General features: G+C 41.9%; 1 protein-coding gene and 1 pseudogene across 1 annotated transcript in view; both read right to left on the bottom strand.

Annotated features, from left to right (window-relative positions):
- ACOXL (acyl-CoA oxidase like) overlaps positions 1-26,841 on the bottom strand; it is a 362,868-nt gene that overhangs the window by 152,068 nt on the left and 183,959 nt on the right. The gene's annotated exons all lie outside the window — the stretch shown is intronic.
- Positions 1,676-2,625, bottom strand: LOC105740797 (annotated as a pseudogene).

Below are 26,841 nucleotides of genomic sequence, written 5' to 3'. Positions count from 1 at the left end.
GTTGGACTTTGTCAAATGTTTTTTCTGTGTAAACTGACATGATCATGTGACTTTTTCTCCTTTAGTCTGTTGATGTGGTGGACTGCATTTGATTGACTTTTAAATGTTGAAGCATACTTGCATATCAGAGATAAATTCCACTAGGTTGTCATGTGTAGTTCATTTTGTACATTACCAGATTCAATTTGTTAATATTTTGTTGAAGATTTCTGTATCTACATTCATGAGTGATACTAGTATGTAGATTTATTCTTTTTTTCTTCTATCTTTGTCTACTTTTAGTATCAGAGTAATACTAGCCTTCTAAAATGATCAAGGAGTACCCTCTCCTCTTCTATTTTCTGGAAATAGAATTTTCTGAAAATAGAAGAGGAGAGAGTAACATTCTTCTTTAAATGGTAAATAGAATTCTCCAAGGCTTCAAGGCCGGGAGATTTATTTTTCAGGAGCTTTTATATTATTATTAAGGATTCAGTTTCTTTAAGAGTATAGAACTATTCAGTTTGTCTGTTTCAACTTTGTTGAGTTGGATAGTTTCCAGTTTTTGAGGAACTGGTCCATTTCCTCTAAGTTGTCAAATTTATCAATGTAAAGCTATTTTCTAGTATTCCATTTTTTTTTTTTTTTTTTTTTGAGACAAAGTCTCACTCTGTCGCCCAGGCTGGAATGCAGTGGCACAATCTCAGCTCACTGCAGCCTCTGCATCCCAAGTTCAAGTGATTCTCCTGCCTCAGCTTCCCGAGAAGCTGGGATTACAGATGTGCACCACCACACCTGGCTAATTTTTGTATTTTTAGTGGAGATGGGGTTTTACCATGTTGCCCAGGCTGGTCTCGAACTCCTGACCTCAGGTAATCTGCCCACCTCGGCCTCCCAAAGTGCTGGGATTAGAGGTGTGAGCCACCACGACTGGCAACCTCATTATCTTTTAATGACTGCATGATCTCTAGATACATATTGTTTCATTCCTGATATTGGTGATTTGAGCCTTCTTAATTTTTAACTTTGTCAGTCTTGCTAGAGTGTTATCAACTTTGTTGATTCTTTACAGAGCCAGCCTTTTGTTTCATGAATTTTCTCTATTGTCCTCCTGGCTTCAATTTTATTAATGTATAATCTTAACTTTATTATTTCCTTTCTTATGTTTGGTTTCTACTTATTTTGCTCTTCTCTTTCAATTTTCTTGAGGTAGGGATTTAGGTGAATGAGTTGAGACCTTTCCTCTTTTCTAAAACAAGCATTTAGTACTATGAATTTTCCTTTCAGCACTATTTTATCTGCATCCCATACATTTTGATGTGTTGTGTGTTCATGCTCACTTATTTCTATGTATTTTTAAAGGTCCATTAAAATTTCCTATTTAACCTATGGATTATTTGAAATATGTTGCTTAATTTCCAAGTATTTACGGATATTATTCTTTTCTTTCTGTTCTTGATTTCTCATTTCATTCTATTATGATGAGAAAACATATTCTGTACCTTTTTAATTCCTTTAAATTTGCTGAGTTTTATTTTAATGGCCCAGGATAGTCCATCTTGAAGAAAATTCCACAACTGCTTGAAAAACATGTATGCTGTTCCTGTTGAATACAGTGTTCCATGTTCCATACATGCTAATTAAATCCTGTTGCTTGATTATGTTTTTCAGTTCTTTTTTTTTGCTGTCCATAAGTTTATTGTCTTATCTGAAAAATTGTCATAGAAAATTGTTTGGTGTAGCTCTCAGTAGCCTGCTCCTGAGCTCTGAGGAAGCTTGCCTTCTTTTGAGCTATCTGATCTTTCTTCTGGACAATGGATATTTTGGGACAGTTCCACCTCTTCTTTTTAACTTCTTTCTTGGGCTTCTTTTCATAGACTTGATTCTTGTGTATAGCAGCATGAGCTTTCTCATACGTCTCCTCCATCATGTCTGGAGTTACGCTGTTCTTTATGTATTGAGAGAACTGTTTCTAGTAAGCATCTTCATCTTCTTCCATTAAGTAGCACAGGTAATCTGCAACATTCTGGCCCGTGATGTACTTCCGGTGTACTTCTGCATTAAATTCCCTGCTTTCAGAATCATAACCAGGGAATCATTTGGTACTATGAGAGACAGATGAGCCTCCAGCCACAGCTCCTTTCAGGGAGCCAAAAAATTTATTGCCAGTGGTAGTTCTGGCAAGGCCTGCATCCAAATAGCAGGTAAAGGCACCTGGCTGACCATCAATGCTTTCCACATTGTATTCATTGCCAGTCACCTACACTTGGCCTTCATAGATGTTGTCCATGCCAAACCTACTGAGCAGCCTGCGGGCCAGCAGCAGGCCAGTACAATACACTGCAGCATAATTTGTCAGGCCAACCTTCACACCATATTTTGGCAGTTCGTGTGCATATGCTGTGCAGAGTATCATATCCCCCTCTATACGGGCATAAGCAATCTGACTAATGATATCTCTGTTTGTTAGATGAACTACTATCCTATATTTGGGTGTGTTGTATTTATTTTTATCCTGTATCACCAAGCATTTCTGAGCATAGTAACCGGTTTTACCCTCTCATCGTCTTCTAAATTTCACTTGGTATCTCTTAATAAATAAAATCTCTTATTCTTAACAACTTTAACAAACCCCATCCTGCAAAACAGAGACCCAAATCCGTGGCTCAACAGAGACCTGCAGGCCCAGCAGCGCCTGTTTTTCAGTTCTTTCATATCCTTTCTGATTTGCTGTCTAGTAGTTGTGTTAACCATTGAAATAAATGTGTTGAAATCTCCAACTATAATTGTTGATTTGTCTATTTCTCCTTTCATTTCTTTCAGGTTTTCCCCCAGAACCTCACAGTATCACATTGTATAGTCTTATTATTTACATGTAAAAATTTGTAATATATCTCATCACAGTCTAGTGATATTAATGTTTTACTACTTTCAGTGAAGTGTGGAAACCTTACCTCCATTTAGGTCTCTCGCTTTGTTTTTTTTTTTTTTAGACGGAGTCTCGCTCTGTCACCCAGGCTGGAGTGCAATGGCGCAATCTCGGCTCACTGCAAGCTCCGCCTCCCGGGTTCACGCCATTCTCCTGCCTCAGCCTCTCCAAGTAGCTGGGACTACAGGCGCCCGCCACCACGCCCGGCTAATTTTTTGTATTTTTTTAGTAGAGACGGGGTTTCACCGTGGTCTCGATCTCCTAACCTCGTGATCCGCCCGCCTCGGCCTCCCAAAGTGCTGGGATTACAAGCGTGAGCCACCGCGCCTGGCCCCTCCTCACTTTTTAACTGTCTGAAGTATTTCCTTTACGTACATTGAGCAACACACTTCTCTCCTGAGACTCTGATAATACAAATGCTAGCTCTTTTGTTATTGCTCCACTGATCTGTGTGATTCTGTTCATTTTTGTCTTCTCTGTTGTTCAGATTGGGTAAATTCTGTTGATCTTGCCTCAAATTCACTGATTCCACCCTCTGTCATGTCTACTCTATTACTGGGGTCAGACTGCAAGTTTGTTAATTCAGTCATTGTATTTTTAATTCTATCATTTGAATTTGGTCCCCTTTTATTTGCTTATATTATTTTTCTATTTTTAAAATTTGTTTTAAGAGCATTTGTAGCACTTTTATGCACTTTTGAAGCACTTTTATAGCAGGTACTTTAAAATCCTTATCAGATAATTCCAACATTGGATTCTTCTTGGTATCAGCATCTATTGACTTTCTAAGTTGTGATTTTCCTGGTTCCTTTATAACAAGTGATGTTTTGTTGTACCCAGTGTATTTAGATATGATATTATGAGATGATATTTAATCTTGAAGTGTAGCAAAAGGTCCTGATGGGTATATGTTCACTTTCCTGCTGGGTCCCGTCGACACCATGCTGGGGGAAAAGGAGCGCTGACGTATATTGCCTTGTTGGAGACAGGTGGGGGGCAAGTTCTGTTTCCTCTTGGCCCTGCTGACATCAGGGAAGGGAGTGGGGAAGCACAGGGCCAACTACCCCCATTTCCCACCACCTCATTGCACCTCATTGATGCTGGATGAGGTGAAGGCTCCACTGCTTACTGGCTCCTGCTAAAAATAGGGGAGGAGGAAGAAGGATATTAACTCCCCCACTCCATCCTATTTCATTCTGTTGATGCCAGGTGAGGCTAGAGGCTCAGCTCCCCACTAAATCCCCTTTAGGGGTTTAGGGGGCAGGGAAGGAAGAGGTCAAAGTGTCCACTGGCTCTGCTGTATGCCACTTGATCCAGTTTCTTGTCATCTTGTGGGTGTGGAGCTTCAGCTCCTCACTGGGCCCACTGACACCAGGGGTGGGGAGAACACAGAGTAGTGACTAGTCCCTACTCACACCTCCTGGTTAGTCTAATTGATGTCAGGTGGGAGTAGAGACCCAGCTCCCTGCTGGACCCCTGCTGGCCCTGGGGTGGGTAGCGGAAGCACACTGGTGATGGGCTCCACCTTAAGCCACCTCATTGGTTCTTGTTGCTGCTGAGTGGGGGTGGATTCACCACTGGGCCTTGCTGACACTACTCTGGTGGGGAATCTGAGCGCCACCTGTTTCCACCAGGAGAGGAATGAAAGATGAGCTCCCTGCTCAGTCCCACTAAGGCCACTGGGTGGGGGATGAGAGTACTACCCCTGCTTTTGCCTGCTTCCTTAGGTCAGGGATCCAGTGGAAGATCAGCTCCCAGCGAGGCGGAAATTGTCAACGGGGGTGGGGAGAGTGGTTATGTTTTTTTGTTGTGTCTGGCTGGTGTGTAGCATGGGTATTACCAAAAAGATTTTCGGTCATCAGGCCACCATCTTCCTGGTCCTTTGGCTAGGGGATTAGGTGTCTCCTGGAGCATATTTTGTGTGTGCCTATTAGAGATATAGGGGATGTGTATCCTGTCTGGGATATATGGGAGACAATAAGGAAATCCAGAGACCTTATTGCTGTTTCATTCTTCAAGTCCCAAAGTCCCTAGGCAGCCTCCTTCTTCCTTCCCCCTTCCAGGGTCTTCTCTTCCGAGGCTTGTCTGTTATTATTTTGTCCAGGGAGTTTAACCGTGAAGAGGAAAATCTGTGAGGAATGGGGCTACTCTATCTTAGCAGGCCAGGAGTCCCTATTGTCCTTTTTTGAGAACTCCAAATCATGATCACATTCTTCATACAGTCAAGTGCCCCAGCTAAAAATTTCCCATCACCTAGCAATATCTTTGCCATCATGATGTCATAGCACAACACATCACCTTATCTATGCTTTGATGTGCTTCCATATGCAAATACTTAAACATAAATATTGTGTTAGGCACTGTTGGTGGGAAGGTAAATTAGTACAGCCACTATAAAAAACAGTACGGAGGTTTCTCAAAAACAAAAACAAACAAACAAACAAACCCTAAAAACAGAACTACCCTATGATCCAGCAATCCCACTAGTGGGTATTTATCCAAATGAAAAATAAATCAATATATCAAAGTTATACCTGCACCCACATGTTTATTGCAGCACTAGTCACAATAGCAAAGATGTGGAATCAACCTAAATACCCATCACACGAAGAAATGGAGAAAGAAAATATGGTATATATGTATAATGGAATACTATTTGGCTATAAAAAATGAAATCATTTCATTTGCAGCTACATGAATGGAACTGGAGGTCATTATGTTAAGTGAAATAAGTCAGGCACAGAAACACAAATATGGCATGTTCTTACTCATATATGGGAGCTAAAAAAGTTGATCTCGTAGCAGTAAAGAGTAGAATGATAGATACCAGAGGCTGGGAAAGGTGTGTGGGGTGGGTAGGGGGAATGAACAGAAGTTGATTAATCAGGAAAAATATACAGTCAGGTAGAAGGAATAAGTTATAATGTTCGATAGCAGAGTAGAGTGACCATAGTTAACAACAATATATTGCATATTTCAAAATACACAGAAGAGAGGACATGAAATGTTCCCAACACACAGAAATGATAAATACTCGAGGTGATGGACACCCTAAAAACTCTGGCTTGATCATTACACACTCGAGGCATGTAACAAAACATCACATGTATCCCTTATATATGTACAAATATTATGTATCAATAAACAAAAATTATGTTGCAGTAGCCTACGGTATTCAGTACAGTATCATGCTGTACAGGTGTGTAGCGTAGGAGCAATAGGCTCCACCACAGAGCCTAGCTGCGGAGTAGGCTGCGCCATCTAGGTTTGTGTGAGTGCACTCTATGATGTTGACACAACGATGAAACAGCCTAATGACAAATGTCTCAGAATATGTTCCTGTTGTTAAGCAATGGATGACCGTATGTTTTTGTATCATTTTTACTTACAAGTTTTAAATTTCTGTTATAAATAGCACTCTTTGAAAGCACTATTTTAAAAGCCATATAATTCCCCACTGAGTAGCCAGAGCCTGATTTATACTGTATAGTAATTTTCCCATTGTTGAAAATTTGGACTCCAACATTATTGCTATAATAAATAATGTACGGGTGAAAATCTTCGTGCCTTGAAGTTTTCTGTATTTCAGGCTGTTATCTTAAAATACAGCCCAGAAGTAGAATTATATACAGTTCAACAGCAACATGCAAAAGGACCCCCCTGTGCCAACACGGGGACTTCAACATACTTGAAAACATGAGCCGATTGGATTGAGAAAGGACAACAGTATTGCAGAATAGTCTAATATGCATTTCCTTGATCATTAGGAGGCCGATGCATTGCCGTTCTTTTGTAAATTGGGTTTTCATGTTTTTTGCTTGTTCATCTTCTGGGGCATTACATACTCCTTCAAAATACCCTTCCCAGTAGACGAATCTGACTCACTATGTATAAGTGGTTTTCTTAAACCAAAAAGATATAATTCAAAGTCAAAGATCAGCTAAGAGAGAAATAATGTAATCCCCAGTTCAGCTACAACAACTATCAAGTGCCTAACAGGAAAGCACCTGCCAAATAAAGAAGGCAATCAGATAAAGATAAAATACATGAAACACTTCAGACTTCTGGATAACTCTTGATCTTAAAAACATTTCCCAAATCTTACCTGAAGCATAACAACATTGTCACCTTCAAAAGTGGCAAACACATCTGTGTCACACTTTAAGCCTGAGATTCGATTTTCCATCATGTAACCCTGTTGCAGAAAGAGAAAAAAACACACACACACATTTCAAATTTGTGATCCCGTCACTATATAGGACCCACATTTTCTTTAAAATTAAAAAATATACAGAAAATTGAAAAGAGGTAAACAATCATATTTCTCCTAGCCAAAATAACCATTGTAAGAATTTTGATTCTTTACATTAGCCTTTAGTTCACGAATATTATTTTGGTGGTAATAAAAACTATTTGAAAATGGCTGTGTCATGTTTCTGCAAAAGATTTCAATAAAGTAGACTGATTTTTTTCCATCTGTCTTCCAAGTTCCAATAAATGCCAAGGTACTAGTGATTATACCTCACCGAATGTAGGCAAATGATGCCTCCCCCACCCCCAGCAACCCTTCTGAAAATTAGCCTGTATACCTACAAAACTCCTCAGGAGGCAGCATAAATGTCTTAAATTGCCACTCTGCATCTTAATATCATTAAATACTCTGCACCATAAATTCTCACTCCAGTATTTTTTTTCCTTTTACTTCCTGAAATCCTTATTTAAATGGCAGTGTTGGCAGTGTTTCTGCACACAAACCAGAGAATCAGCTACACAGGAGAAAGTAAGTTTGGCCCCAAGCAAAACATGGAAGAAGCAAAGCCTGTCTTTGTGTGGCCCCAGGTCCTTCCCCTTCTGAGGGCCTCTGCACTACCTCCTTCTTCCAGCTCTTTGTCTTCCCCGTGAAATATCCGGAATTGTTCCCCCTGTCCAAGCCCGCTTCCACAAATCACTTCTGCCTGTGTCCAGTCACATCAGAGCTGACTGTCCTGTTACTTCTCCCAGGAGTATGTGCAGTGGGCACTTTAGCTCTGAATAAGGAATGACAAGTTTTGCTCCAATAATATTTTCAAGCCACAGAGGCCCAGGGGCAGTCATACTCTCGAATCTCCAGGTATCTTTCATGCCTGGGGGACCTGCTTCATTTCTGAAAATGGCCACAGGGATCTTAGAAGTGTGGATTTCCAGGTTCCTGCTGCCCTCAGATTCCTGAAAACTTGTGAGCATCATTCCTGCTCCTGTGGGGATAGCCACCCTGGAAGGCCCGGGCCTCCAGGCACCTTTCCCTCTTCCCCATCAAGGCTGACTGGGCGGTGTTACCACCTGCAGTTTACAGAAGCAAAGGAGTCCTCAGCAGAAGCCTTAATTACCTTCATAAGGTTAAACTGATTTTGTTTATGGGTAAGTAAATCAGTAACATTTCCAACCAGAAGTTCACTTCCTCCTACCCCATAATAATCACAGGATTAAAATTGCCTTGTGGGCAAACCACATGAAATCAGGTTCTGATAAAGTGCGGTCCTGCCACAGAGTGATTTCTCCATAAGGCTACAGTGGACTCATTTTCACCCTTCTCATTCTACAGTGCCCTCTATGCTAGATACTGTGCTGGTTCTTCACACAGACTTCCTTTACCTCACAGAATCCCTTTAATCCTCACAACAGCCCTGTGAAGTAGGCATTATCCCCATTTTACAGATGAAGCAAGTGAGGCTCAGGATTGTGTTGGAATGTTCTTGAATCATCTGTCAAGTTCTGATGTGGAAGAAGAGTAACACTAAATATACGACCTGATATGGTTTGGCTCTGTGTCCCCACCCAAATCTCATCTTGAATTGTAATAATCCCCATGTGTCATAGGAGGGACCCAGTGGGAGGTAACTGAATCATGGCAGTGGGTTTTTCCTGCCCTGCTCTCATGGTAGTGAATAAGTCTCACAAGATCTGATGGTTTTATAAAGGGTAGTTCTCCTGCACATGCCCTCTTGCCTGCCACCATGTAAGACGTGACTTTGCTCTTCCTTCATCTTCTGCCATGACTGTGGGGCCTCCCCAGCCATATGGAACTGTGAGTCCATTAAACCTCTTTCCTTAATAATTACCCAGTCTCGGGTATGTCTTTATTAAGCAGTATGAGAACAGACTAATACAGCACCTCAGTGTTGAGAAGCAGTGGTTATGCCTAAGAAGTTCAGCTGCAAAACACTCAAAATACTAATGTTGAAGAAACAAAGTGCTTTTTTTTTTCTCCTGAGCATTTTGCTCTCCTCTCTTCCAGTGGAGGAGAGGGCAACAGGCTCTTTGTTGTTCTCTGACACTTTTTAAACTTACTTCCACCCTGCCCTGGAAGTCAGGCAACCCGGCTTTAAAATGACGAGAAAGAGAATCTACTCAAAGGGCAGAACCAGCAAACAGACACCAGTAGTCTCTCAAAGAACAGGCAATGGAGTTCTGGGAGCACAAAGATGTTTTGTATCAGCTCTTCACATGCAGTATAATTTCTTTCTCTCCTACATGGTGAAACTCAGCTGTGAGCTCCTCTTCTAGTTTGAAAGTCAAGTGAAACTGGATGTTGATTCTGGACTCTACCTGGCCCTTGAGAACTGAGGTAACAAGGCTCACAGCCCTCAAACAGCTTGCAGGTAGCTGAAAATGAAATGGCAACAAGAAAAATCAAAGTCCAACCACATGGGAGGCAGGGTTGTGGCTATCATGTTGCTTCCCATCTCCTGAAAGTAACAAGGTATATTTATGATCTAATTTCTTTAGAATAAGCCAGAAAGGCCTGGCCTCACAGGAGTCTCAATCCATGGGACCCTGAGGTGACCCACTTAGAAACTAGTCAGGCTTAGAAAGTCCCAGCATCCGTGTCCTGGGTAAATGTGTATGCAGCTTAGAGAAAGACCCATGGCATAGAGCAGTCTCTGAATGGGGCTTGCAGCCATCTTCTTGAGTGACTTAAATTCTACAGTTGAGGCCTCAAATTCTTTGGAGACAAATGATTATAAACAGTTTATGCATGTGCGTCTGCATCATTTTTTAACTAAAAATGAACTTTTTGTTTTTTTAATTACTAAAAGTAATACACAAGCAATGTAAAAAAACAAAAAACAAAACAAAACAAAAACAAAAAACTCAGAAAATTGATATAAAAAAAAGAAAGAAAGAAAAAAGTCATTCACAACCTCCCAAGGCGGAGGGTGCCTGAGAAAGACCCCAAGAAAGAGGCTCAGGATTGGACTAAAGGATCACAAGGATGGAGGGAGGAGTTGGCGGGATTGGTGGGGGAGGAAATGAAGACCCGGAAGCCAACAATGGAGCTGATCTGGGTAAAAAGGAGCCATGGAATGTTGTGAGAGGAGGAGGGCCATGACTGCAAATGGAAGGTACAGCTAGATGAGACCTTCACACGTCTTTACAGACCAGCACCACAGCGTGTGCCCAGAGAAGGGACAGTCATGGAGGCCACTACTGAGGGTCAACTTTCATATGCACTACATACAATGTGTCATTTCTACTTTTCACATCTCATCACTCCAGTTTTCAGGATGAAAAAACTGAAGTTCAGTGAGGTTTCCTTGAACCTTGCTTGGGTTCATTCTGGCCACACCGGCTTGCCCACTTCCCTGGGGTTTTGCAATCCTGTTCCCACTGTCTGGAACACTCCCCTCAGACCTCCGTGGAGGCTCCCTCATTTCATTTCCATCTCAGGTCTGAATAAGTTCCACTGCAAGAAAGGTGTCCCTACCTCTCTGTTTAAAACAGCTGCCTCACCCACCACCTTTGCTTTCTAGCCCCTTGCCCTTTATTTAAGACAAGCAGCCTTATACTTCTCCCTTCCAGCCCCTGGATCTGACTGTGATCACCTGTGGCCTTGGGTAGCAATTTTCCCACCTGTCCCCAACCCCTGCCTTGTGCTACTCTGGCCTGTATGTGGTACCCAACTTTGACTCTGAGATCTTGGTCTTGCTTGGCCCTTACTGAACACAGCTAATGATATATGCAGTCATCGCTGAAAGAAGAATGGGTGCAGAATGGTGAATGTAAACCTTGCCTCAGCTTCTATAGCCTGGGGTGCTGAATGCTGATCCTGGGCAGTGTCCCAGCATCCCTCATTCTCGGGGGGTGGTGGGGAGGTAGGCTAGAAATGGCAACTAGAGGTGACTCAAGCTCTCTCAAAGGATGTGAGGTGAACTTCTAATCAGCCCAGCATGGAGGTGGCCATGCCTCACAAAGACCAGGACAGGTGTGGCACAGGAAAATAGCCCAGGTGAGAGGGAAGGAAGGAGCCTCTCCTGGGCTCCAGTGACAACTGGCCATTAGCTCTTTTCAGGGGGAGGAAGTGGAGAAGGAGGAAACCAGGAATAAAGACTTCGCACTTAAAGGGACTTTGAGCCGGTGCCCAAGAAAAACAAAGGCAGAGGGCTTCCTGCAGTAGCCACCTGATGCTGAGTGGGATCCACAGGGCTGGGAGAAGAGCAGGACTTCTGAAGCTGAATATCACCCGAGGCCCCAGGGGAGCTGGGCCAAGAGCTGACAGCCTCCTGCCTGGGGTTCACGGTGCAGGGCAAGGCTGTGGCCTCAGGCTCAGGAGAGACAGGGCTGAGTGCAGAGCCACACGGAGGGCCTGCCATCCTCGATTAACCCTCTGTCATCTCCCTCAAGCCCTGAGTCAGGCTTACTTTATTCCTAAGAAGGAGAGAAAGAAACATGGGATAGACAGAGGGAACTCTAAACGCATGTTCCAAACACCAGCAGAATCCTCAGAGAGGGAAGCAGCCAGAACCTGGGCTCTGTGAAGCAAGAGCTCACTCGGTAGACAGCTCCTGCGCTCTCTGCCTTCTGGGTTACATCAAGCCTCTTAGCAACTAATTGTGAGTGTCATGAAGGTTGTGTCCCGTTTCAGTGAGAGCCCCATGAAACATATTTTATGATCCAAACTTTGTACATGGAAAGTTTAATATTTTCCTGCTGTTTTTAATATCACTGAATTTTTTACTATATGATTACATTCAATAAATATATCAGAACAAATTAGAAACAGGCATTCTTTCCCCTTTTTAAACAAATGAAGGTAAATTCTGTTAATTTGAAGAAGACAAAACAGATTAAATCACTCTTATCTTATTTGTTAGAGGAGGCCAGTTAAAAATACAGAGACTGACCCACCAACCAGGAGGCACCATGTCTTTGGGTGGCACTAACTTTATGCCTGTGACTTCCACCGTGCCCAGTGGTGCAGAAACCGTATGTGAGGGGATCTGGGAGCATGGAGAGTCATGGCAACCTGTCCTGTGACAGCTGAGATCTGGGTTGGGTCTCCTGATTCTGAGTCCAATGGAGTGATGGCAGGTTGCCCCATCCTGCCGCATGCTTTGAGGGGACACTATCACTGCCGCCCTGCACTCTCAGGACTTATTCGCTGGACAGAGTGGGCAGAAAAGAGTTCCTTCATGGATCCTGTCACCAAATGCATACCAAGGCTCCCTCCATCTTAGGCACTACGCTACCCATAGTGAACTACAGCCATGGCCCTGTCCTCATGAGAGAGACAGACATTGGCCAGGTGGACAAATAAAATAGGTGATTAAAAATCTGTGGCACGCCTGTAATCCCAGCACTTTGAGATGCCGAGGCAGGTGGTTCACAAGGTCAGGAGTTCGAGACCAGCCTGACCAACAATCCCGTCTCTACTAAAAATACAAAATTAGCCGGGCGTAGTAGCGCGTGCCTTAATCCCAGCTACTCAGGAGGCTGACGCAGAATTGCTTGAACCTGGGAGGCAGAGATTGCAGTGAGCTGAGATTGCACCACTGCACTCTAGCTTGGGCAACAGAGTGAGACTTCATCTCAAAAAAAAAAAAAAAAAAAAAAAATCTGTGGCAAGTTCCAGAAAGGAAAAGATGGGGGCAGGGAGGTTCTGTGAGAAAATAAATAGCAAGAGAGACCTCCTCCAACCCAGATGCCAGAGAAGGTTTTCAGAGGGCTTGCTTAACTTGGAAACTTAAAGAAGGGAATTCAGCCAATCTGGGAATGGGAGGACGCTTGTTCCAGCTGAGAGAGCAGCCTGTGCAAACGCCCTGAGGCATGAAGGGGTACAGAATGTCCAGGGCCTGGAAAGAAGGCTGGGCTGGAGGTGATGAGTGAGTGGGAGGGACCTGAAGAGAAGCCTTTGGGGGCAGACAGGGGTCAAGTCACCCGGGGCCTCAGCAGCCATCTTGGGGATTTATTTTATGTTAGTTTAGGTGCAATGTAAAGTTAAAAATAAATTCTAAGCTTTGGAGTCAGATGATTTGTGATTTTAAAAGATGACTCCAGCTGCTGAGTGGAGCACAGACCATAGGTGGCGAGAGACAGAGAGAGAAAGAGAGAGAGAGAGAGAGAGAGAGAGAGAGAGAGAGAGAGGTGGACTAGCTGGGGGTGGGGGATGGAGGCAGACAGTGAAGGGCTTGCCGAGGGCTGAGAATGAAAGAGGCAGTCAGCACTGCACCATCCACCTACTTATTCACAGGCTGCTCACAAAACACAAGGGCAAATAAAAGACAAGCAGAAGATTAAAAAAATCAACAGAATCAAAACTGCAGAGGCAGCAGATATTGATATTAGCTTAATACACCTAGAAGGAGATAATGCAAAGAACATGGAAAACAATATTCAAAATGACAATGGCCTAAAATGTTACAGAATTGTTAGTGACACAAATCCACATACTTACCAACCTCAAATGAATCCAAATAGGAAAGATACAACCAAATTTATATTTATACGTATTATAGTGAAACCACAGGTCAAGACAACAAATAAAATACCTTAAAAGAAACAGAAAGAAAAAATAGATTGCCATGAAAAATTACTATTAGATAGCTGATTCCTCAGCAACAAGGAAATCCAGATAAGCGAAACTTCGAAGTGCTAAGAGATAATAACTATCAACAATGAATTCTATACTGAACAATATGTAACCTCTATAGATTGAGATGGAACAGACAGATTCAGACAAAAACTACAGACCCACACTAAATGGTGTTTAGAAGAAAGTACTCCAGAAACCAGGAAATGACTACAGAGATGCAAGAAGGAATTGTGAGCAAAGAAATTGGTAAAAGGTGGTAACTCTGAAGAAAAAATGATTCCATATAATAATAAACATGATGGCTAATTTGTGGGATTAAAAAACACAGTGTTGGAGCAGTGGCCAACAGTAGTTTAGAGGGTGGGAGCTGATGATTAGTTAAAGCAATCTAAGCTCTTCTGTTATTGGGAGAAAAGAATGCTAATAATTACCTTTAGACTTTGTAAGTTAAATGTGCATATTAAAATTGCTAGGGTGGACACAAAATAAGTGTAAGTAGAGTGAAAACCATAAAAGGGAAAAACGGAAAGGGGAAAATAAACACCATAAAGCTGAAGGTTGTAAGTCCAAACAAGCAGAGATAAGACTCAACAAATAGAAAATAAGAGTAAGATGGAAAACAGAAATTCAAATATATCAGTGATGACAATAATTACTGGGACTAAACAGATAAAAATGAGATTGTCGAGGTAGATTCAATTTTAAAAATAGGCAAATGTTGTTTATAAGACACATAAACACAATAACACAGAAAAGTTGAAATTATAAGGATATAACAGGTAAATGCCAACCAAATGGAGGCTTTTGTCCTTATGTTAATATTAGACAAAATACATTTTAAGTCATTGCTATTGATAAAGGGAGTCAACTACATAAAGATCGAATACTCAATTCACTGGGAAAATATAATAATTTAAAACTTATAAACATCTAATAATGCAATGTCAAAATAATGAGACTGAAATTGATAGAATTACAAAGAGACACCGACATAGTTTGGATTTGTGTCCCCACCCAAATCTCATGTCCAACTGGAGCAGGGGTCTGGTGGGAAGTGACTGGATCATGGGGTAGATTTCCCCCTTGTTGTTCTCATGATAAGGAATGACTTCTCACGAGATCTGATCATTTAAAAGTGTGTGGCTCCCCCCGACTTCTCTCTCTCTCTCCTGCTCTGCCATGGTAAGACATAATTGCTTCCCCTTCACCTTCCGCCATGATTGTAAGTTTCCTGAGGACACCCACCCATGCTTCCTCTACAGCCTGTGGAACTGTGAGTTAATTAAACCTCTTTTTTTTCCATAAATTATCCAGTCTTAGGTAGTTCTTTGTAGCAGTGCAAAAATGGACGAATACACTGACAAATCCACTATCAACAGTGGCAGATTTCAGCACACATCTCTCAATAACTGATAGATCAGACAGGCCAAAACCTCAGTAGGAATAGGGCATATTTGAATAATGCCACTAAGAAGCTTGATCTATTGGTCACCTTTGAAACCCTGCATCCAGTTGCAGAAGACGCACTCCTCTGAGGCATACATGGAAACTGACCAGCCTCTAGACCACAGAACAGGACATAAAAAAGTTTCAAAAAATCTTTATGACACGGGCCATTTTCTCTACAATGGAATTAATAGAAATATATATATATGTATAAAAGTAATTATAATGATAATAACAACAACAAGAACTGTAACTAAAAAAGCCACTAGTGTACGGCAGTTATACTCCCTAGCCAAATAGCCTCGATTTGAATGTCAGCTCTGCCAACTCAGGAGCTGTGTGATCTTGGGCAACTTGCTTAAACTCCCAGTGTCCCATTTTTCACATACATAATATTGGGATCAGAACAGTCCTTCTCTATAGGGCCATTGTGAGAATCTATGTTAATGAATGTAAAGCGTGAAGACAGATACTTGACATATAGTAAGAATTCAACAAATGTTGGCTATATTTTTTAAACACCAGACATTAGAAAACTGAAAAAATAATCAACTAATTTGTAGGTCAAATAAGTCACCATGGAAATTAAAATAAATTTAGAATCAATAAACTGAAAATCTGATATATCAAATCATGGTTGATATAATCAAAGCAGCATTTAAAAAGAAAAGTTATCATTTTAAATGTTTATAATAGAAAAAGAGAAATGGAGAAGATAAGATAATATTCAAATTAAGATACTATAGGAGGAGCAGGAGAATAAACCCAAAGAAAGTAGAAGAAAATAAGTAATGGACAGGCATGGTGGCTCACTCCTGTAATCCCAACATTTTGGGAGGCTGAAGCAGGAGGATCGTTTTAGCCCAGGAGTTTGAGACTAGCATGGACAACATAGTGAGACCCCCATTTCAACAAAAATTTTAAAAATTAGCTGGGCATGATAGCACACACCTGTAATACCAGCTACACTACTTGGGAGGCTGAGCTGGGGGGATCACTTGAGCCCAAGAGCCATGATCATGCTACTGCACTCTAGCCTGGGTGACACAGTGAAACCTTGTCTCAGAAGAAAAGAAGTAATAAAGATAAAAATCAATGAAATAGAAAAACCAGATACAGTGGAAAAGATCAACAAAGCCAAAAATTTATTATTTGAAAAAATATACAAAATAGATTATGTGACAAGGCGGCTGTGGAAAACGAACAACATTAGGAATGGCAAAGGGGCATAACTACCCATACAGCAGGGGCTAAAAAGAGAAAAGGGGTATCATAGACTTTATGGTTGATAAATTTTAAAACTAAGAAGAAACGAACAAATTACTAGGAAAATAAAAATTAGCAAAACAGACTCAAGAACAGAAAACCTGAATAGCTTATATCAAAGAAAGAAACAAAACCAATTATTTTACATGTTCTTAGAAAGAAACCACAAGGTCTGTTTAGCCTTATAGTTATATTTGTACCAAATATTCAAGGAACAGATAATTCAATTCTATACAAACTCTTCCAGAGAATAGAAAAATAAGAAACACCCTCAAGTCATTTAATGAGACTGATGTAGCCTGGATATCCAAACTAGATTAAGGACACCCCTAGAAAAGAATAGCAGAGGCCAACCTCATTCATAATCACAGAGCAGAAAACCCTAAACAAATACTACCAAACGAAATCAGCAGCTTTTTAAATACACACACATACATCATGACTGAGTTGTATATATCCTGAAACTCAAGATTTGTTAACATTAGAAAATCTGTTAATGTAAATTCATCACATTAACAGGAATAAAATGTGCAATCATCTCAATAAAATAAATGCAGATAAAAATTCCATAAAATGAATATATTTAATTTTAAAACCACTCAAATAAATGCACACATGCACAAAACTGTTTATAAATGAAGAGTAAAACAGGCTTTTCCTTAACATAATAAGAATATCTGTACAAGTCCCACACCAAATAATATCCTTAATGGTGAAATAGTAAACACATTTCTTTTGAAGTCAAGGATAAAATACAGGTGCCTGTTATGAACCACTTCCTTTAACCATTGCACTGGAAATTCTTGCCACTTCTATAATATAGGCAAAGAAACAAATGCAAATGATTGGAAAGGAAGAAACAAAGCTATCATTTTTCTCAGATGATAGGACTATCTTCATAGGAAACCCAAAAGAACTACAAACAGATCGTTAGAATTAATGTGGCAATTTAACTATGTTGTTGATTATAAGATCAACATACAAAATTAAACTCCATTTCTATACACCAGCTTCAAAGTATTAGAAAATATTTTCAAAACTACCACACACATTATAATAGATATCTGCTCAGCTGCTATTTTTTGGGAACTGTCTTAGCACCTACAGAGATGGGGAGTCCGCCGGCATGTTCATGACATGTGACCCCATTCCCTAACCAGAAATGGCTGAATTGGAAAGGACTCTGACTCAACTGAGATGCAGATTCAGCATTTGGTCTGAGAAACACCATCTCAGAGTGTGGCTGGAAAAGAGATGCTATAAATTCCCAATGGACAGTCACAAATGCAGAGAAGAGCAAGAATGGGCAGACACCAAAAGGTGCAAAGGCTGAGACTATGAGAGAGAGAGACCCCCTAGCACAGATTCGGGGACTCCAGACCCCTTCCCAGTCCCTGGTTCTCAAGAGAGCTAAATTCCAGAACTTCTCTCTCTCTCTCTCTCTCTCCACTCCCCACCCTTCCTCCTTAAGATTGATTCTTCGTTCTTGCTGGAGAAAGTTTATAATTGATCTCTTTTACTTGCATCCAAAATAATCTTAACTAAGATTGTAAGATGATCACAAATTCAGAAGTCTACTTGTAAAACTTCATCTCCCTGCCACCAACCTTCTTGTTTCCTTGCTGGGATATGGGGTGAATCCTGGATTGAACTAGCTCAAGGGAGAGTAAAATGAGAAAGTTAAACAACATACAGTGGATCTAAAATTTGGCAAATTGGCCCAGGATCTATGCCAGTTCTGTCCATTATTCTCTCATATGTCTGGCCGCTATCCATTCCTTATGAAATTTATAATTGCCTTGTTTATGCCCTTAAAAATTTTGGGCTGAGACCCTCAAAGGAATGTTGCCAAATAAAATGGATTATCCCTGGGTCATTTTAGCAATCTCTCTTTTCCTTATCAGTGATGAGGGTCAGTTTTACTGCTGGCTACTTTCCCCCTCTAATTTGCCTGACAAGATAGGACCTACTAACCTAGGACACTCACAAAGATGACATACGGACTTTCTCACTGGGGAGCGATTTTTTCCAGTAACCACAAATTAACATCAAAAGACAGAGGATTGTTTAAAAGCTGTGGACTTATGTTAAATGAGGGTTAAGTGTAGAACATTCATTAACATGGAACCCAGAGGGCCAGGGAAGAAAGTTACCACTTGCCAAAAAAGGGGACAAGGTCCTGAATTAGGGATAATAGCCTTAGTTTGGAAGGCCTGTAGAACCTTTGCCTCTGTCTTTTAGTAGATTTGGAGAAATAACCTCTCACTTCTGGCCTTGTTCGTCCTTCCATGGGAAAACTATAAGGATAATAACTCCTACTCACAGGACTATTGGAGGATTAAAGGTGACAACATCTATACATGTCCCTAGTGCTTCTTCATAGCAGGGACTCAAGAGAATGTCAGGGAGTCAAAAATGATTTTTTTTTTCAAAAAATAAGAGCTGATTCCGCTAATCTCAGAGCAAGGTTCTTTCAAAGTTGAATCATTTATAATCACAAGGTGATTTTTATTGTCTGTCTTTGTAAATCCCTATAGCCAAATAGGTTAGGGTCAGCAGAATTCTCAGAAAGTAACAGCAGAGGAGAGGGGAAGCCTAGGCTTTAATCTAGAGCCCCAGAACTTTGGGGTTTTTTTCTTGAAGGCTCTCAACCCTTCCAGAGAAAGAGATCTCTGACCAATAAAATAAAAAGAAAGGGAGTTGGTCAGAAACCAGTTGATGCCCTGGAAAAATGAGACTCTTGAGCAAAGAGTCTGGCTGATAAAGTTGTCATAGTAACCACTGAGAAGGCCCTTCTAGTAGGGGGCCATATTGACACTTGGACCCCAGACAGATCCTTCTTGGGAGGTTTGCCAGATCCAGCCTTGGAACCTCTGAGTATGGACCATGCCTGAACTTCTTCCACCCTACCCACAAGTCACTTGGCATTATGGTGAAGCTCAGCTCGACCCTGTCCTGCCCACAAATGCAATCCCAGCCAGCTGGACTCAGCTATTCATGACCCAAGCACCAGCCAGAATTTTTCATGGTTCTGCTTCTTAACAAATTGTATAGGGAGCAAAAGGGCCTCTGCCACATCAGATCTAAGTCAAGCTGACCTACTGGTCGTAGTGAAGTGTACGTGTCTCGGGGGTTGCTGTGAGAAGCTAAGAAATTTTTTTTTTTTTTTTTTTTGAGACAGAGTCTCGCTCTGTCGCCCAGACTGGAGTGCAGTAGCACGATCTCTGCTCACTGCAAGCTCTGCCTCCCGGGTTCACACCATTCTCCTGCCTCAGCCTCCCGAGTAGCTAGAACTACAGGCACCCACCACCACGCCCGGCTAATTTTTTGTATTTTTAGAAGAGACGGGGTTTCACCATGTTAACCAGGATGGTCTCGATCTCCTGACCTCGTGATCCGCCCGCCTCGGCCTCCCAAAGTGCTGGGATCACAGGTGTGAGCCACCGCGCCCGGCCGAGAAGCTAAGTATTTAAACAAACACCATCTATGTTATTCCAGGGAATAGTAAGTCTGCAGCATCCAGGTTGGGGGGGAGACCCCTGAATGACTGTCTCTGCTCACACCAGTCTGCTGCTTGCCTGGTGCCCACTTTGCCTGGAGGACTGTTCCAGATGAGCTTCGAGTCCCCCATAGGGCTGGGCAGGAGCCCACTGTGCTCTTGGATTTTTCAGTCTTTTTTTTTTTTTTTTTAGTTCTTCTGGATCTTCCTTGGTCCCTGGCTCCTGAGTGGTCTTAGCTGTCTACATTCACAATCCCTCTGCCCTTCCTCTATAGCCCACAGAAACCAGAAGCCACATGGAACAAGCAAGAACAGAGGCCACAGGCTCCTTCAGGAGTGGAGTAAGGGCTTGAGCTCCAGCACGTGGGCTTTGCAACATCTCTTTGTGATTCCCAGAGATCTGTTTTGTTTATTTCAGGCCTTGGCTCTGTTCCAAGGGTTGGTTGATGCCAGATAAATGAGGTGGTGTTGAATGTCCCTGAGGAGTTAGTCCTGGGACAAAGTCTACTGAATAAGCAGAGGGCTCTGCCTCACATCACTTTCTGAAAAAATTTACAAACACTTGGAATTGCTTCAGTGTTCTCTATGCAATCATTAAATATAATCGCTCAGTCACTGCCCGGCTGGATTACATCTCCAGGCAGCAAAGAGCAGCTCTGCGTCTAATGTGAAAGGAGGGATCAGTGTGTGTCTGCTGATAACCTTATCATTGTGCTAGGTTGCAGAGCTTTTTTGAGACTTCACTGCGCTCCAATTTTGTAGATATTTTTTTCACCCTGCTTTGGCTGTTTCTGTTCTTCTTCGTGAAATTCTGGAACACACTGAGGAGAAACAGAGCAGCTGGGGGCAGAGATGAGAAGGCTCTCCACTGATGTGGGAAGACATAAAGTCCTGCTGTGGAGACTGGCCCTGAGGGCATGCTGACGTGAGAGTGGCACCTTCTAGTGCTGGTTTCAAAGGAGCCAAGATGGAGGGCACTGGCCCTGGCCATGGGCATCCAGGCTCAGGTAACACAAGGGCCAGGAGACACTGCAGGAGGTCGTTGTAAAGAATGTGGCTGTGCAGCTCCAAGGCCAGCAGCTGGGCTTGAGTTCCAGCTCTCCCAAGTGGAGGGGCAGTGAAGACCCTGTGGTGTGTTCAGGTCCCAGGCCTGTAGACCCCCATGCTTTGGTGTCAGCAGTGGCTGAGAAGATGGCTTTCCTCCATGGTCCAAAGCCGCACCCAAGGAACCCCAACCAGGCAGCTCCCATGTCTAATGGGTCCTGGTGGCAGAGGGGGAGAAGGGAAGGGGAAAGAGTTCGGATCTTTCAGTATGATCTGTTACTACAACCAGCAAAAGGGAAGGGAAAGAGAATCAAGTTTTATTGAATATCTACCATGTTCTGGGCCGTAAGAGAGAAGGAAACTGAGGCTCCCAGTGGTAAAGTCCAAGATCACAGAGCCCTGACCATGACATTCCAACCACACCAAAGCCAGCAGCTCCCCTTCCATGACAAGGGACCTGTCCCATCTCTCAGAATGCCCCCTCTCCATTGTAAGGCAGAAATGCAAGATCCAGGGCTGTTTCCCCTATAATTCTCTCAGGGGAATTCAGAAATTCAATCTAGGTTTGCTTGAATATGGAGAAAAGAGGCAATGTGAAAGCAGAACTAAATATCAACAGTCTGAAGAACTTGGTTGACCTCACCCAATCCTTAAAGGCAAGAAAGTGGGAAATGAAGCGAAACTGCCAGGCCTGTATCACATGACTAATCAGAGCCAGCAGAGTTCGGCTCTCAGGCAGTGTTCCCACAAGGGCAGGTGAAGGGTTTTCATCACATTCAAATGAGGCCAGTTTGATTCTCCCCTTACATGCTGAGATTAGAGGCTGAAATGCAGAACATGTGTAAGCATGAAGCACTGGCCACTGGGAATGTCACAGCTGCATGCCAAGAGCAGAGCTCTGCCAACTCCAGTTCCAGCCTCTCCTTGACTCACCAAAGGGGACTGGGGTGAGTAATTTAACCAAATCCCACCTCACTTCTCTCAGCTGGACAATAGGGGGAAACAGCAGGAAATCTCAGAAAGACTAATAGGAAAAGAAGGGTCTGGTCCTGGTGGCTGACTTCCACCGCCATGAGAAGGTCCACTCCAGGTAACACTAACCACTGGGCAGCTCAGCAAGGCATGTCTATGGACACCTGGAAACTGAGGCTTGGGAAGTGAGGACCTACCCAAATTCAGATAGTTGTAAAGTTACAAGTTAGAGCCAAACTGTGCTCATCCCATTAAGGAGGACTCTGCTATTTTCTGAAGCAGAGAGGGCAGAAGCCAACACAACCCAATTTTCATGTGGCAGAGTGGTTTGGAGCATGAGCTTTGGACATAGTCTCTGGGTTTAAGACATGGCTCTCAACTTCATACTGAGTGGGCAAAAGCTGAAACCATTCCCCTTGAGAACCAGAACAAGACAAGGATGCCACTCTCACCACTTATATTCAGCATAGTACTGGAAATCCTAGCCACAGCAATCAGGCAAGAGAAAGAAATAAAAGGCATCCAAATAGAAAGGGCAGAAGTCAAATTATCTCTGTTTGCAGATGACATAATTCTAGATATATAAAACCTCATCGTATCTACCCAAAAGCTCTTAGAGCTGATAAACAACTTCAGCAAAGTTTCAGGATAGAAAATTGATGTACAAAAATCAGTAGCATCTATACACCAGTAACGTTCAAACTGAGAGCCAAATCAGAAAGGCAATTCTATTCACAATTGCCACAGAAAGAATAAAGCTAACGTTCACACGTTATGCCACAAAACATGATGCCACAAAAGGGAATACAGCTAACCAGGAAGGTGAAGGATCTCTACAATAAGAATTACAAAACACTGCTCAAACAAATCAGAGATGACACGAACAATTGGAAAAACATTCCATGCTAATGGATTGAAAGAATTGATAGTGTTAAGATGGCCATATTACCCAAAGCAATTTACAGATTCAACGCTATTCCTATCAAACTACCAATGACATTCTTCACAGAATTAGAAAAAAAAAACTATTTTAAAATTCATACAGAACCAAAAAGCCTGAATAGCTAAGGCAATCCTAAGCAAAATGAACAAAGCTGAAGGCATCACATTATTTAACTTCAAATGATACTACAAGGCTACAGTAACCAAAGCAGCATGGTACTGGTACAAAAGCAGACACATAGACCAATGGAACAGAATAGAGAGCCCAGAAATAAGGCCACACACCTCTGATCACCTGATCTTCGACAAAGATGACAAAAACAAGCAATGAGGAAAAGACTCTATTCAATAAATGGTGCTGAAATAACTGGCTAGCCATCTGCAGAAGATTGGAACTGGACCCGTTCCTTACAGCATATACAAAAATTAACTCAAGATGGATTAAAGATTAAATATAAAACCTAAAACTATAAAAACCCTGGAAGATAAACTAGGAAATACCATTCTGGACATAGGCCTTGGCACAGATTTCATGACAAAGATGCCAAAGCAATTGTAAAAAAAAAAAAAGTTGACAAATGAGACCTAATTACATGAAAGAGCATTTGCACAGCAAAAGAAACTATCAACAGAGTAAACAGACAACCTACAGAATGGGAGAAAATATTTGCCAACTATGCATCCAACAAAGGTCTAATATCCAGAAGGAACTTAAACAATTAACAAGTAAAAACCAAACAATTCTGTTAAAAAGTGGGCAAAGGACATGAACAGATACTTTTCAAAGAAGACATACATGCAGCTAACAAGCATATGAAAAATGCTCAACATCACTAATCATTAGGGAAATGCAAATTAAAATTACAATGAGATACCATCTTACACCAGTCAGAATGGCTGTTGTTAAAAAGTCAAAAAAATAACAGATGTTGGCAAGGTTGCAGAGAAAAAGGAACACTTATACACTGCTGGTGGGAATGTAAATTGGTTCAGCCACTGTGAAAAGCAGTTTGGTAATTTATCAGTGAACCTAAAACAGAATTACCATTCAGCCTAGAAATCTCATTACTGGTTATATGTCCAAATAAATATAAATCATTCTACCATAAAGACACATGTATGCGTATGTTCATGGCAGCACTATTTACAATAGCAAAGACGTAAAATCAACCTAAATGCCCATCAATAATAGACTGGATAAAGAAAATGTGGCACATATACACCATGGAATTCTACACTGCCATAAAAAGGAATGAGATCGTGTCCTGTGCAGCAACAAGGATGGAGCTGGAGGCCATTATCCTCAGCGAACTAACACAGAAACAGAAAACCAAATACCGCATTCTCACTCATAAGTGGGAGCTAAACATTGAGTACACACAGACACAAAGAAGGGAACAACAGACACTGGGGCCTACTTGAGGATGGGAGCAGGTGAGGATAAAAAAAACTACCTGTTGGATACTATGCTATTACCTGGGTGTTGAAATTAGCTGTAAACCAAACCCCCATAACACACAAATAAGCTATATGACAAACCTGCAAATGTAACCCTGAACCTAGAATAAAAGGTTTTTTAAAAAAAGAATGAGGCCTGGCGCGGTGGCTCACACCTCTAATCCCAGCACTTTGGGAGGCTGAGGCGGGTGGATCACTTGTCGTCAGGAATTCAAGACCACCCTGGCCAATATAGTGAAACCCGTCTCTACTATAAATACAAAAATTAGCTGGGTGTGGTGGTACATGCCAGCTACTTGGGAGGCTGAGGCTGAGGCAGGAGAATCGCTTGAGCCTGGGAAGTGGAGGCTGAGGTGAGCCAAGATCATGCCACTGCACTCCAGCCTAGGCAACAGAGCAAGTATCTGTCTCAAAAAAAAAAAAAAAAAAGGCATGGCTCTGCCATTTTTTAGCACTTAAACCCACTTAAACTTTGCCAAATTATTTAATCTTTCAGGCCTCAGTTTCCATCTTGTGTAAAGTAAGACTAATCATAGTATTCACTTAATTTGAGAATTAGCTAAGTTACTCCACGTAAAGCACTAATAAAGGTATCTACACATCTAGGATGTGCTTTTGACTATTAACAAAAACAAATAAAATGCAAAGAGACCCTGTAGCCCCAGGCGGCCCTAAATATGCTGTGTCTGCTATGGCAATAAGCTGCCTTTTCATTAGCACAGAGAATCCGTAGGAAGGTCAGGTTTGGGGTATCAGAAGCACTAAGCCCTATGGAGTTTAGTACCTCATCTTTGGGAGGTAAGGATTTCCTAACACTAAGAGGCTTGTAAAGCTGAAATAGGACCTGTGTGCAAATGCAGAGAGTAAGGGGGTCTCATTCACCCACTGACTTCTGCTCATTCCGTACAGCAAAGCTGAACTGAGCCTGCTTGGGGAAGCTTCCCCAGGTGCTCCAGGGGTGATTTCCCACTCTCCTCCTCTGGATGTAGCTTCACCATATCAGCGTGGGCTCTAGGGTCAGATAAATCAGGCTTCAAATCCCCTCATGGGATTTGGGTCCACCCAACTGCTCAGAGCCTCAATTTTCTCTCTTTTCTTTCCTTCTCTTCCTTCTCCTTCCCTCCTTCCTTCCTTTACTTTATTTCTTTCTTTTCTTTTTTCTTTCTCTCTCTCTTCTTTCTCCTTCCTTCCTTCCTTCTTTCCCTCCCTCCTTTTCTTTTTCTCTTTTCTTTCTTCCTTTCCTTCCTTCTTCCTTTTTTCCTTTCTTTCCTTCCTTCCTCCCTCTTCTTCCTTCCTTCTTTCCTTCCTTTTCTTTCTTTCTTCCTTCCTTCTTTCCTCTTTCTTTCTCTTTCCTTTCTTTCCTTCCTTCCTTCCTCCATCCCACTCTTCCTTCCTTCTTTTCTTTTTTTTTCTTTTCCTTCCTTCCTTCCTTCCTCCATCCCACTCTTCCTTCCTTCCTTCTTTTCTTTTTTTCTTTTTTCCTTCCTTCCTTCCTTCCTTCCTTCCTTCCTTCCTTCCTTCCCTCCCTCCCTCCCTCCCTTTCTTCCTGCCTTCCTGCCTTCCTTTTTTTTTTTTCAGGGTCACACTCTGTCACTCAGGCTGGAGTTCAGTGGCATGATCTTGGCTCACTGCAACCTCCACCTCTAGGGTTCAAGCAATTCTTGTGCCTCAGCCTCCCAAGTAGCCAGGATTACACCACCACGCCCAGCTATTTTTTTTTTTTTTTTAGTAGAGATGGGGTTTCACCATGTTGGCTGGTCTTGAACTCCTGACCTCAAGTGATCCACCTGCCTCAGCCTCCCAAAGTGCTGGGATTACAGGCGTGAACCATGGCGCCTGGCCACATCAGCTTTCTTATCTGTAAACTGAAGATAACCAAAGTAGCAACCTCATAGGATTATGATTTGGTGCCTAACCATTTAAAATTGTAATATCCTCTTGAGGAATAGGCCCCTTGGTCATTATAAAATGATGTTATTTATTCTGGGCAATATTCTTTGCTCTGAAATCGACTTTGTCTGATATTAACATAGTCACTCCAGCTTTGTTTTGACTAGCATTAACATGGTGCATCTTTTCCCATCCATTTATTTTTAACCTACTTATACTTTTCTATTTGAAGTGGGTGTTTTGTAGGCATATAATTTGGTCTTGCTTTTTTATCCAGTCTGACAATTTCTACCTTTGAATTGGGATATTTACATTTAAAGTGTTTATTAATATAGTCAGGTTTAAATATACCATTTTGCTATTTGTTTTCTATGTGAATAATCTTTTCATTCTTCCATACTTCTTCTTTTCCTACCTTATACATCTTTAACTTATCACAGTCTACTTTCAAATAATAGCAAATGACTTCACACATAGTCTAAGGACCTCACAACAGTGTACTTTCTTTTCTCCTCTCCTGGCCTTTATGCTATTGTCATGCATTCTATTTTTATGGATGTTATAAAC

This window comes from Nomascus leucogenys, chromosome 14 (genome assembly GCF_006542625.1).
Source record: "Nomascus leucogenys isolate Asia chromosome 14, Asia_NLE_v1, whole genome shotgun sequence".
NCBI classification, from domain to species: Eukaryota; Metazoa; Chordata; class Mammalia; order Primates; family Hylobatidae; genus Nomascus; species Nomascus leucogenys.
The sequence above is the reverse complement of the archived record's forward strand: the minus strand, read 5'-3'. Positions and strand labels throughout refer to the sequence as shown.